Source organism: Myxocyprinus asiaticus, chromosome 14, assembly GCF_019703515.2.
Source record: "Myxocyprinus asiaticus isolate MX2 ecotype Aquarium Trade chromosome 14, UBuf_Myxa_2, whole genome shotgun sequence".
NCBI classification, from domain to species: Eukaryota; Metazoa; Chordata; class Actinopteri; order Cypriniformes; family Catostomidae; genus Myxocyprinus; species Myxocyprinus asiaticus.
The window spans coordinates 28582743-28596353 of NC_059357.1; the positions used below are offsets into that span (position 1 = coordinate 28582743).

The following is a 13611-nucleotide window of genomic DNA, read 5'->3' on the forward strand; positions in this document are numbered from 1 at the left end:
GCTTGCACAGACTCTGTGCAAGGTCAGGGAGGATGAGGAGCAGGTCGTCCTGGTAGCACCCTACTGGCCCACCCAGACATGGTTCTCAGACCTCACGCTCCTCGCGACAGCTCCCCCCTGGCGAATTCCCCTGAGGAAGGACCTTCTTTCTCAGGGACGTGGCACCCTCTGGCACCCATGCCCAGACCTCTGGAATCTCCATGTCTGGTCCCTGGACGGGACGCGGAAGACCTAAGTGGTCTACCACCCGCAGTGGTAGACACGATCACTCAGGCTAGGGCCCCCTCTACGAGGCACTTGTATGCCTTTAAGTGGCGTCTATTCACTAAGTGGTGTTCTTCCCGACACGTAGACCCCCAGAGATGTGCAGTCGGATCAGTGCTTTCCTTCCTGCAGGAGAGGCTGGAAGGACGGCTGTCCCCTTCCACCTTGAAGGTGTACATTGTTGCCATAGCAGCACACCACGACGCAGTTGACGGTAAGTCCTTAGGGAAGCACGACCTGATCATCAGGTTCCTAAGAGGTGCCAGGAGGCTGAATCCCTCCAGACCGCACCTCGTTCCCTCATGGGATCTCTCCGTAGTTCTTCAGGGTCTACAGAGAACCCCCTTTGAGCCTTTGCAGTCAGCCGAGCTTAAGGCACTCTCCTTGAAGACTGCCCTCCTGACTGCGCTCACTTCCATCAAGAGGGTAGGTGACCTGCAAGCGTTCTCTGTCAGCAAAACGTGCCTGGAGTTCGGTCCAGGTTATTCTCACATGATCCTGAGTCCCCGACCGGGCTATGTGCCCAAGGTTCCCACCACCCCTTTTAGGGACCAGGTGGTGAGCCTGCAAGCGCTGCCCCAGGAGGAGGCAGACCCAGCCCTGTCGTTGCTGTGTCCGGTGCGGGCTTTACGCATCTATTTGGATCGCACGCAGAGCTTTAGTGTCTCTGAGCAGCTCTTTGTCTGCTTTGGTGCACAGCGGAAAGGAAGCACTGTCTCCAAGCAGAGGATCGCCCACTGGCTCATTGACGCCATAACTATGGCATATCTCGCCCAAAACATGCCGCCCCCGGTAGTGCAACGAGCCCATTCTACCCGTGGTGTAGCGGCTTCTTGGGCCCTGGCCAGAGGTGCCTCTCTAACAGACATTTGCAGAGCAGCGGGCTGGGCAACACCCAACACCTTTGCAAGGTTCTACAACCTCCAGGTGGAACCGGTTTCGTCCCAGCTAGTGGCACGCAACACAAGCGGATAAGCCTGGGATAGCCAGCCAGGTGTATCGCTTGCACATAACGCCTTCCACCTCCTTTTGAGCTGAAGACGTGCGCCGTTAATTCCCAGTAGTGTTCACAAAATTTGTTCCATGGTTGACTTCCTCCGAGCCCTGTGGCAGTCGAGTTTTCGGAGAGACTCACACCCGGCCCAGTACACGTGCTAACTAAGAGCCCTGTTCTGGGGTAGGTGCTCCGCATGTGGTGGTTCCCTGTAAGGCTAAACCCCATGCGATCTATATCCTCCGCTAGTTCGTTTTTCTGCTGGCAAACTGCGTCTTCCTTGGGCAGAGCCCCTCTGCCCCAGTCTCCATGTTTGTAGTAACTCCTCCCCCATTGGGTAGGATCTACCTTGAAGGCTCCCCACATGGTTGGAAAGACCATGTGACGTATTCTTCCACTTAAATATCCCTCCCCCTCTCGGGGCAAGGTGTGGTCTCCGCGGTGTCTTCCCCTTGGGAGGGACACCCCCCGACTAGACCTGGCGGCCCAGTCGGATAATTCCGCTTTCTTTTTTAGGGAGTGGAAAAAGAGAAGGGGAACAGAGGCCACGACTGGGCTAAGCCTGTCTCTATCTTTGGGTAGTCGACGTGTCCCCAAAAAGGGCCGTTCGACACTCATAACTGTGTTGGGGGAGGTTACGTGTCGACCTGGTGTGCTGGCTATGAGGCACACAGCAAGTCTGCCCACCACACACCGCCAATTCACGTAACACAGTTCAGCCTTGTGGCGTTTTGTATAGGGACCCCTAGTGTCACTACATCAACACCAACGTCGAGTGAGCGACAGATAGGGAACGTCATGGTTACTGGTGTAACCTCCGTTCCCTGATGGAGGGAACGAGACATTGGTCCCTCCTGCCACAACGCTGAACTACCCGCTGAAATGGCCGGACCTTATATCGGCTCCTCAGCGTAAAACCTGAATGAGTGGTTGCATACCAGCTCCTTTTATACCCGTGTGTCCGGGGGAGTGGCATGCAAATACCACTCGCCAATTTTCATTGGCCTTTTATCAAAGACCAGAGGTGTCTCGGGCTCCCAAGAGTGACCCCTAGTGTCACTACATTGACACCAACGTCTCGTTCCCTCCATCAGGGAACGGAGGTTACACCAGTAACCATGACGTTTTTTGTAGTATTATTTATGTTTTTTGTTTTTTTTTCAAAAGGTTGTTTTCGTGTGATCTGTGTCCCCTTGGTCAAGTTGGGCACTGTCAACATATCTCAGTTCTCCTTGTACATGTGCAACTGAAGTACAGGTATCTATGCATTTTGAATCCAAATGCAAATTTGAATCCAGTCAATTAAAATTAATAGAAACAACAACATTTAAATAGCCAATCTGAGTTAAGTCTACGTGCATCTCCAAATGCTTTTATCCAAATGACTTACAAATGAAGAACACTAAGTAACTGGTTGTACAAAAGTCAACAATATCTGCAGTATCACACTGCCAATTTCTCAAAGTGGCTGGAGTAGTATAGAAGCTAGTGTATAAAAAGAGACAGACAATAATTTTTTTATACATATACAGTATATATATATATATATATATATATATATATATATATATATATATATATATATATATATATATATGGGGGTTTTATTAACTAATATTTAAAAGTAATAGGGTTTATAGTTATGTTTCGAGTTTATGTTATGAAATGAGGTTATTTTTACCTTGGTGAGATTAGTGTTGCTTTGAGATAGGTATGATCAAGTGTGAAACAGTTAAAGACTTTCTATGGTTTTTCAGTGTTTTCATTTTTGATTAACAGTGGTTTAAGACTCACTATGCTTTTGTCCCCCAACTTTCTTCTCAGTAATACCCACGATATAATACTTATAATGCCAGCACCGGAAATACATATATTAATGCCAGTCGAAATTTAGTTGTGGTGTGGGCCAGCAGTATATTATCAGTATAACATTAATGTATGTCCAGCACTCATACAGTGTAATGGAGCTGCGATTGTAATGTCACCAAGATACATTATAAGTTCACATTGAATCAGTTCTGTGTATTTCAAAAATTAAATACAAAAGTAGGATTCGTGTGGCGCCATGTGAGGGTCGGACGTGTGAGCGGCAAGCTCTGTGAACTTTGCTAATTTTTAAATCATTTTGTGTCCTAAACCGGTGAGATTTGATATGCTCTGTTTCATAACTGTTCTATGTAGAAAATATGTCAAAGAATTCAAAATCCTCAGGCTCTGGAGACATTAAAAGGCACTTACGTGCTCAAGCTGATACCCCTGGCCGCAGACCAGGGACTCAGTTTGGATGGTGCGGCGGGAGAAATTCAACGTCAACTGGCGAGCATGTCTGTGATGCAGACGAAAGTTGTAGCGGACCTGGAGGATCTTGCTGTAATACGGTGATCGAAATGAAATTCTCTGAGTTGGTTACAAGATTGTCGTCCAAGGCAGATTTGCAGTGCATCTGGGAAAAGTTGGAAGACCTGTAATCGGCGAAACAACGTCCGAATTGTTGGAATTCCTGAGAATGAAGAAGGCTGAGAAATGGTAAAATTTTCTAGACAGGCTCCTCCCGAGTCTGCTCAACATAACAGGCCATAAGCTGGAAATCGAGCGAGCTCACAGAGTGCCAGCTCGGAGATCCATGGAGGGACACAGGCCCCGATCAATTCTGGCCAAATTTCTGAGATCATCCAATGACGATCTCGTGTTACGCGAGGCGAGGAGCAAAGGAAAGCTTTCTTGGAAAAACCACAACATTTTCTTGTTCCAAGACTTTGCGAATTCGACAAGAGAGAAACGTGATCGATTCAAGGAATGCAATTACATCAACAGAAGATCGCTTTTGCACTGATGTTTCTGGCCAAACTGAGAATAGATACTAAGGATGGCCGCAAAGTATTTACATGCCTACAACAAGTGATGTCTTTCATAAAGTCAATGGGATAAGTTATTTTGGTGATTTTCATGTTGCTCCTGAGTGAGCTCGACTCTCTGAGGAAACTGGGCACTTTTTTTTTTTTTTTTTTTGTGCTGGCTCCGCTTAGCAACTAGAGTTTGTTTTGTGGAATAACACTCCTTTGGGACAGTTGTGGATGAATCTGCTCGTTCTTTGTACTTATGCCTCCTGTTGGATGGAGTTTGTTTAGTGGAATATTTTTTTGCAGGGCATTGGAAGGATTAGGTCATCTGCTACACTCACTAAACAGCCGGCTCACTGAGCATTTGTTTGACTGCCCGACGAAACTGAACATTTTGTGTGTGTGAGTGTGTGTGTGTGTGTGTGTGTGTGTGTGTGTTGGTTCCACTAGAGGCTGGAGCTTGTTTTGGGGAGGAACACACCTTCGGGACAGTATGTGGATGAATATACATATAATTTGTGTTTATTCTGCCTATTGGCTGGAGTTTGTTTTATAGATTTTCTTTTGTTATGTAATTCTGTCTCACAAAATTTGTATAGAAGCACCGGACTTGAGCAATCCGATGGCCGAAAAGGCATTTGATATGGTAGAATGGGATTATCTTTTTAAGATTTTGGAAATATATGGGTTCAGGAATGCTTTTATTGGATGGATTAAGTTACTTTATAGACACCCGGTAGCAGCATTACAAACAAATGGATTAATTTCAGATTATTTTAATCTCTTTCCCCATTTTTGTTCTGTCTTGCCCTGGAACCTTTAGCAGCCACGATAAGAAGGGAAGATGATTTTCCAGGGGTGGTGGCGGGAGGTGTGGCGCATAAGCTTTTGCTTTACGCTGATGATATTTTATTATTCATCTCCAACCCCACTAGATCTATACCTTGCCTTCACATAATTATTAATACTTTTTCTAATTTCTCAGGATACAGAGTCAATTGGTGTAAATCCGAAGCTTTGGCTCTGACAGCATACTGCCCAGTAATGGCTTTTCAGCTGGGCACTTTTCAGTGGCCCAAACAGGGCATTAAGTATTTGGGCATTTTATTCTCAGCAAATTTGTCTGATGTAGTTTGAGTTAATTTTGACCCCTTAATAAAAAGGTTTTCAAGCAATGTGGGCAGGTGGGCTTCTTTACATTTATCTATGATTGGGAATGTTCATGTTATTAAAATGAATTGAATTCCAAAATTTAACTACCTGCTACAATCTCTCCCTGTAGATGTCTCCCTCTCTTATTTCAAATAATTTGATAGCATAGCGAAGTCCTTCATTTGGATTGGTAAGCATCCCAGATTACATTTCAATAAGTTACATAGGCCAATTTACAAAGATGGGCTAGGCCTACCCAAGATTTTGTTTTATTATTATGCATTCGTTCTCAGACATCTGGCTCATTGTTCTCTTCCACCTGAGAGAGCCCCTCCTTGGTTTTGTATTGAACAGGAAGTTCTTGCCCCTATTTCACCATTGCAAAACCTTTCTATCAAACTAATCAGTGAAGTTAAGTTGCACCCCGTTGTCTCGCATTTGCACTCTGTGTTTAATTCTAACATTTATTTAAATGTTGCCTCGAGCATATGGCTGAACCCCAAATTATGTATTAACAAGTCCCCTTTTTGCTGGTAAGAGTGGATTGTGAGGGGGGTTACTACACTCGGTGACCTATATGAGACTGGAGTGTTGAGATCCTTTCAAAATTTGGCTCAACTTTTTGGGATTCCCAGATCTCAGTTCTGTAAGTATTTACAGCTGTGCCACCTGCTCTGTACTGTTTTTTGGGAGCAGTTTACACCCCCCTAAAGCAGCAGATACTCTGGGAGTGGTGATTACTGCTTTTGGAAAAGGTCATGAGGCATCAGTGTATTACTCCCTGCTAATTCAGAGTCTTGGGGACGGAACTTCAAATTCTCTTAAGAGATTATGGGAGAAAGATCTAAACTTGTGGGCTAGGATTCTACATAACATCAAGTCTGCATCTAGAGATGCAAGGGTTCACCTTATGCAATTCAAGATTTTACATAGAGTCTATTGGACCCCCTCTAGACTGCATAGGCTTGGTCTTAAAAACACACCCGCCTGCTGGTGATGTCAATCAGAAGATGGAGACACAACCCATGTCTTTTGGGGATGTGTTAAGATCCAAGAATTTGGTTGAAGATTCAGAGTTTTATGTGTGAGGTATTGGGCTCTCAAATTTTATTTTAGAGAGATGCTTTGTTTTCAGTGCTGTTTCTAATTATTTTTATGATATTATATTTAAATTTTATTGACATTACAAATCATATCTTGGAATTTAAGATCCAATACTTAATAGTATTGATGAAGATCAGCTGTTAACAAACGGCTAAAACATTTTCTATTCAGAGCATATTAAAACAGAGTACTTTATTTTTTATTTATTTATGTATTTATTTTTGCTTGTGAATAACTGAATCTGATAAGGATCTGATTTTAACATCTTGTTTCATTTTTGTTTTTCTAGGGTGTGAATGCCAACTGAGTGGTAAATGATTTCTCATCTCATAATAATAGCACTGAGTAACTTAAAGTGAAAAAGTCATCTTAGAGTGATAGTTCTGTCAATTCTGTCATTCTGTCAGGAGATGTTAGTCCTTTTGCATTTCATGGAAGAAAGAAAGTTACAGGTTTAGAACATTATGAGGGGGAGTAAATGTCAAGGATGACACTAAATTTGAATTTTTGGACTAACCCTGTCACATTTTCTGAAAGTGTCACTTAAAAAGTCCTTTCTTTTTTTCTCCTTGTAAGTGTGTGGTAGAGCCCCTCTCAACACAAGGATAGTGGGGGGACAGAATGCCCCTGTTGGTGCATGGCCATGGCAGGCCAGTCTTCATAATGTCCGTGGTCATTTCTGCGGTGGATCCCTTATTAACAGAAAATGGATTCTAACAGCAGCTCACTGCTTTCCAGGGTAAGCTACACAATTATCTTTAATTCAAAGACCAACACTGCAATAGTAAAACATGTCTTTCTCCTCAAAGAAGATTAGGTTTTTCTTATCCCTCTTCTCAGTAACCCTGATCCTTCAGCCTTTACTGTGTATCTGGGCCGAGAGAGTCAGGAACAATCCAATCTAAACGAGGTGTCCAGATCAGTCTCTCAAGTCATAACGCATCCACAATACAATGAATCCACTCATGACAATGATATGGCTCTGCTTCACCTCTCCTCACCTGTGAATTTCACTGCATACATCAAACCAGTCTGTCTGGCAGCAGAGGGAAGCACATTCAACAATGGCTCTGACATGTGGGTACAGGCTGGGGAGCCATTAGTTCAAGTGGTGAGAAACAAAAGGATTTTTTTCAAATGCACCTTCAAGTTTAAGCCATGAAACCAAGCCTTTTATTGTATAGTTCAAATAGATTTTAGCTGAGGCGTACTCGGAAGCATTAAACTGAAACAATGCATTGTTCAAATATTTGTAAAGGCAAGAAAAGGTGATCTGGATTATATAAATTAGAATTTGAGTTGTGTAACAGTCATAACATAAAAGCAACATATACTGTACATTACTAGATCTCTAGATTAGAGCAATTATTATACACATTATTATGTGTATAATAATGTTTTCTATCCAGAAACATTATTATACACATATCACATTTCACTGAATTTAATAGAACTACCCTTCTTTGACTCATTGTCGCTGTGAGTATGTGATGTAAGCAATTCATTTCTATTTCTTAAGAATGTGATTAAACTGATTGACCCCAAAGCGGGAATAATCGGTACAATAATCTGAAAAGTATATTATTCTCTTTAGCAATCACTGTACATAAACAAAAACACCATAATCAAACAGATCTCTCTGTTATTTGGAATTTTGACAGTGGTTTTCATTCTCTGTTTTCCAGTATCCCTTCCTTCACCTCAAAACCTGCAGGATGTGCGTGTGCCTATAGTTGTTAACAGGCAGTGTGATTGCCTTTATGGAAATGCACAGATAACAGACAACATGATGTGCGTTGGACTGTTGGAGGGTGGAAAAGATTCATGCCGGGTATCACTAGACTTATTAATTTAGACACATTAATTTAAATATGTTTTATACAATAAAGGCTGAAATATAATCCATACACTTAAATCTTTAGTTTGAAAATGGGATTGTACAGCAAATGTCACTAATGCTGTCGATTGAGCTTAACTTGTATTGAACCTGGAATATTCTTTTAAGGCAGTGATTATGACTTTTCATTTCTCTGTCTTTGTACAGGGTGACTCTGGAGGTCCAATGGTAATCAAACAGGGCTCTGTTTGGATTCAGGCTGGTGTTGTGAGTTGGGGTTATGGTTGTGCTTTGCCTCAGTACCCTGGTGTGTATGCCAGAGTTTCTAACTACCAGTCATGGATCAGCGGGTATACCACAGCAAATGAGGCTGGTTTCATCAGTTTTACCTCCAGCTTCCCTGAGGAGGATGAGAATGTGACCTGTAGCACACCACATATGTTTTTTATTGAGTTAACCATGTTTGATTAAGCGAAATGAAATAACCACTGAAATTGTTAGTCTTACAAACTCACTATCAAAACAAACATTACATGTATATTTCCTTATGTATTCTTTTTTCTCTTTTTACTAATTTATTCTTCTCCTATCTTCCATTTCACTCTTTATTTGGTTCCTCTTATTTGTCCAATCTTTATTATCTGCCTTATTCATCAGCTTCAGCTTAACAAAGCCTCTTCTCAGATTATGTATTCCTCTGCTCTATTCTCTCTTAAAAATACAATTCATAAGATTACAAAGGGAAAATTGTCCAGTCTCAGACTACAGTTATGGCTGCAAGGTTTTTCTTGTGGAAAAGCATGAATTAGAAGAATCTCTCTCGCACACATTCTTTCACACTCTCTTTGTCTCTCTCTTTCTATTTTTTCTCCAGCAATATTGTGTGGAGGAAATAGTAACAGTTCTGTATGGCCATGGATGGCTAGTCTAAAGTATTATGGTGAGAATGTATGCATGGGAACTTTGGTCTCTCCAAACTTTGTCATGACCACTGCTAGCTGCTTTTCCAGGTAATCAAATATTTTCCAAAATCTCATTGAAAATGAAATAAGTGTCCCAATTTCTGACTTGTGCACTGACAATCAACATGTTACTCCTCACTCTTCAGATCCATGAATCAGCATGCATGGACAGTGGCCCTCGGGTTTGTCCCATGGGACTGCTCCAGCAGCCTGGAGGTGTATGTTGGTGTGGCAAATATCATTTTTGACTTTCCTGCAGGCAACAATGTGGCACTTGTGGAACTGACTTGTTCACCAGAACTCTCAGATTACATTGACCTTGTAGTGGTTGACATGTATAATTTACCTTTTGGCCCTGGTACTCAATGTACGGTGGTTGGTTGGAACACTGGAAATGGCACATGTGAGTATGTGTGCATATGTCTTTTTATAATAGTCTAGTAATAGTCTAACTGTTTGATATGAAGAACCACATTTTCAGAATTTGTTATTCTTTATGAAACATAGACCCATACATAGAAACATAAAAATTACTCATTTTTGTTTTCTTTCCTTTTAAGCTGTACCATTTCTTCAGGAATTTCAGACAAGCATTGTAGACTGTGGTCCTTTAATCGATCCTTCACTCCACATCTGCACAGAGCCTTTGGACGTACAGCAGGTCTCTGCATAGTAATTACATTTGGTCACAGTGAAACCAATGTAGCATTAAGATTTTTCATATTGAAATGGACATGAGTCTGTGGACTGATCCCCTAGTGTTTTAAAGGTGCACTCAGTAATTTTTGTTATTTGTTGTCTTGGACTTACACTGGCACCTATTTATGTGGATGCAGCATCATTCAAACACAGTAGTTTTCGGTTTCAGATGCCATTATAGAAATTCACTATTCACAGCCAGCCATAATTAACTTAATTCATGAGTAAAGGGTCCAATACCAGGGCAGTTACTGAGATTAAGCGAGTAGTATGTGGCTGGTCATGTGATCCGTACATGGCAGCTCCCATGAGTGGACCCTCTCCATGTAGAATAAAACAGCTTTCATAAGGTTAATGATATGATTGGAGTCTTCATCTCATGAGAGTAGTCATGATTTTATACATGTTTCAAAATTAAAATTAATTTCTTTAGGAGTAAAACTTTTTAAATGAGGAAAGAACTACTGAGTGCACTTTTAAGTGAAATTATAATGCCACTTAAGTTTGAGTTTTGAAGTTCGTAACAGTTTTACTCTCTCTTTCACACACAGGAGGATGAAGGCAGTCCTCTGTTGTGTAAAATGGGTGACACATGGTTTCAGACTGGTCTTTTGTCCTTGAACCACAGCAGTGGCTTCAACCCGCAATCCAATGGCATGGCAGACCATCCACAAGTCTTCATCAGAATCACTCCTTTTCATTCATTCCTGACTGACACTCTCTACAATGATATTACTATTTTCTCTGGTGCGAAGTCTTACTCACCCCTCTCTCTTATCTGCATCCTTCTGCTCTCCCTCCTAGAACACCTTCAAGCCTTTTATTGAAGCTATGGTCAGTTTATCAGTGACTAACCACTGGCACACACTGTAAAAAATTACTATAAATTTACGACCAAATTCTTACAGCAATCTACTGTGATTCTTAAATACAGTAGTTTGCTGTTAAAAATGTTGCATTCTGGGAGATCAAGAGCAGGCTCACTGTGAAGTGACTAGTTTATCGTAAATAGCTGTTGTTTGCAAGGCATTAGGGGAAAATGAACATTCAAAATCATGATATCATCTTGGTGAAAGCTAGTGTCATTTTGAAACGTATATTTTAAAACCCCCCATGAAAAAAGCTTGTGGCACATGGTTATTTTTCATGATGTTTCTGGCTAACTCTTCTGTTCTTTATCATCTCACATCAGCTTTCACTTGTCTGTCTAATGAGTCAAATAACAAAAGTATAAATCAACCTTTGAAGCAATGACATACTGTAAAATGTTGCCAGGATTGAACAGTATATTTTTTATGAATTAAAAAAAAAAAAAAACCTGTACACATTAAAATAACAGTATAGCACTGCATTGTTGGTTATAATGGTGAAATACACATAAGCCTTTGCGCTTGAATAAGTATGTATGCTTTGGCAATGTATTTGGGCCACAAAAATGAAAATAAATAAATAAAATAAAAAACACAAGTACAAAAGTTTTTATTCAGTCTTAATAGAAGTCTTAGTTTCATTTAATGTTGTTGTTTTGTTATCAATAGTTGTGTTTTGATTGAAGTCACCATTATGGTGATTAGTGATCTCTTGAGCTGGCACCTTGGACCTTCTTTATTATTATATTTTGTTCTTCCAGCCAGTCAATTTACGTTTAAGTAAAACACAAGTTGTTGCACTGTGCTACTTGGAAGACAAAACCTAAGGTCAGCCTGAATGTCTGATCCTACCTTGCAAATGGCACTATATGTTTCAGTAGTGATGCATTACACATAAAAGCAAAAACAGTAAATGATATTTCTGCAAAATTATATCAGCAAAATGAGTGTTACATATTTTTGATGACCTTACAGCATTACACAAGTTGACAAGACACACACAGGAATCAACTCTCGGCATACAAAACGCAACAATGGTAACAATTAACAAACATACTTTTACGTAAAAAAGTAAAAGCTGAACATTAAAATACCAGTAACTTAGACTGCAACAAAAACAACATCAAAATAAACCAATAAAAAGTAATAAATCTAAGTCATTTCTTCATGCCACAGTGCATGCTGGAAACTTAGCTGTTAATTTCAACAGCCGTAGATAGTATGTAATGGCTTTACATACTATATGCTGCTGAATTACAGTTGTATACTGTAGCTGTAAAAACAGGATCTAGCTGTTAATTTCAGCAAAAGCAAGACACCGTTAATTTTACAGTAACATGCTGGCAGCCCTGCTGCCATTTCTTTACTGTTTTTTGACTGGAAAATCTTTAACAGTGCAGGCTGCCTAGAGCCTGTTGCAGAATTTTCAAGAGCACTGTATTAATTTGCTCTTTGAAATGTAGTAATTGTTATGCCAATGTTTAATTTGAACAAAATAGACAAATAAAGGTAATAAAGTAGAACAACAAAGGTGGAATCATAACACTGTGTGTAATCTAAATAAACCAAGCTACAAAAAAAAAAAAAAAAAACTTTGTCAGTCATTTGCATCAATTTCCCACATGTTCTGACAAATGAACGCAAGAGGGCATAGCTACTAAAATTACATTGAAAAATTAAAGGAATATTCCGGGTTCAGTACAAGTTAAGTTCAATCGACAGCATGTGTGGCATAATATTGATTACCACAAACATTCATTTTGACTTGCCCCTCCTTTTCTTAAAAAATAAATAAATAAATAAATAAATTAAAAAAAAAGAGCTCCAGTGAGTTACAGTGAGGCACTTACAATGGAAGTGAATGGGGGCCAATTCGTAAACAGTAAAATACTCACTGTTTAAAAAGTATAGCCACAAGACATAAACAACATGTGTGTTAACATTATTTTAGTGTGACAAAATTGCTTACTAAACTTTTCTGTGTAAAGTTATAGCCAATCTTACAACTTGGCTGCCATGATGATGTAATCAACAAACCCCCAAAACTAATGACTATATGACTAATGACATATAATGACATAAAATGACTAATAATTAAGATTTAAAAAAATGTACAGCTCAAATAAAAAGTAAAAAAAAACGAGTTTTAACAGAAAAATTGTGGTTTTATAAAATTATAAGATTCAAATTTCTGCCTTTAAACCAGTAGTGTAGTCTAGGGCACTCGTTCTCAACCAGGGGGCCGGGACCCACTAGGGGGCTTCAGCACACTTCCAGAGGGGCCTCAAGATCTCTTAAAATTATTTAAATTAAGGTACATTATTATAATTTTTGTATAATTATTATAATTCAATTTATTGAAAATGCTGAAAATGTAACTCCCTTCAACAGCTTGCTTTTTATGAAGAATATCAATTTTTAGATATTTCTGGAATTACAAAATTTTTGATTAATTGTTTTAATCTCTTGAGGCTAGTAGTTTTTTATTATTATTATTATTTATTTATTTATTTATTATTTAAAAAACAAGCTTTGCTATTATTACAGTAGAAGTATTAGAGGACAGATCCTATAATAGATTTCTTATAATATAAATATCGAATAGCCTATATGGGGGGGGGCTTCGAATATTTTCTCCCACAGTGGGTGCCTTGGAGCCAAAAAGGTTGAGAACCACTGGGCCAGGGTATACGCAGGCATACGCCGTATGCCCACCTATCTTTCTTAACAACGAGTAGGCTTTTGACCCGGAACTTTTTCAATCTACTAAAGCGATGCCGCAGCACCGTTGAGAGAATTGTGTGTGTGTGTGTGTGTGTGTGTGTGTGTGTGTGTGTGTGTGTGTGTGTGTGTGTGCGTGTGCGTGCGTGTGCGTGTGCGTGTGCGTGCG

The 13611-nt window shown here is 40.2% G+C and overlaps 1 pseudogene; it reads left to right on the plus strand.

Moving 5' to 3' along the window:
* The first annotated feature begins 6585 nt into the window (after window positions 1-6585).
* LOC127452245 (serine protease 33-like) lies at window positions 6586-11273 on the plus strand (annotated as a pseudogene).
* Window positions 11274-13611: the final 2338 nt, after the last annotated feature.